The following is a 438-nucleotide window of genomic DNA, read 5'->3' as shown; positions in this document are numbered from 1 at the left end:
ACGTAAAAAACTCAAATATCGGGATAACAAAATTGATGAACTCATTAAAACTAGAACCTCAAGCGAGTTTTGGACCAATTTAAGATCTTTATCGACTCAGAAAAAAGCTTCACCTGACTTGAATGTTCCAAGGTACCATATTCCCCTCCATCTAACGAGACCTGAAGCTGGCCATTGTGACAATCGTCAATAATAATAATAATACTTTATTCAAATACTGAGGAGAGTATTTGAAAAGGAGGACCATGAGGTTATCCCTATTTAGGTCCCCTAACTAAAATTACAATCTAAAATTTAAAAATTTAAAATATCTGCTAAGTAAATAATTGACAATCTAAAATTTAAACATTTGAAATATCTATCATGTAAATAATTAACAGTCCAAAATTTAAAATCTAAAACATCTATGATATCTATAATATTAGGTACTGTGGCATA

This window comes from Orbicella faveolata, unplaced genomic scaffold, assembly GCF_042242905.1.
Source record: "Orbicella faveolata isolate gen_17 unplaced genomic scaffold, um_ofav_v1 contig_35, whole genome shotgun sequence".
Lineage (NCBI taxonomy): Eukaryota > Metazoa > Cnidaria > Anthozoa > Scleractinia > Merulinidae > Orbicella > Orbicella faveolata.
The sequence above is the reverse complement of the archived record's forward strand: the minus strand, read 5'-3'. Positions refer to the sequence as shown.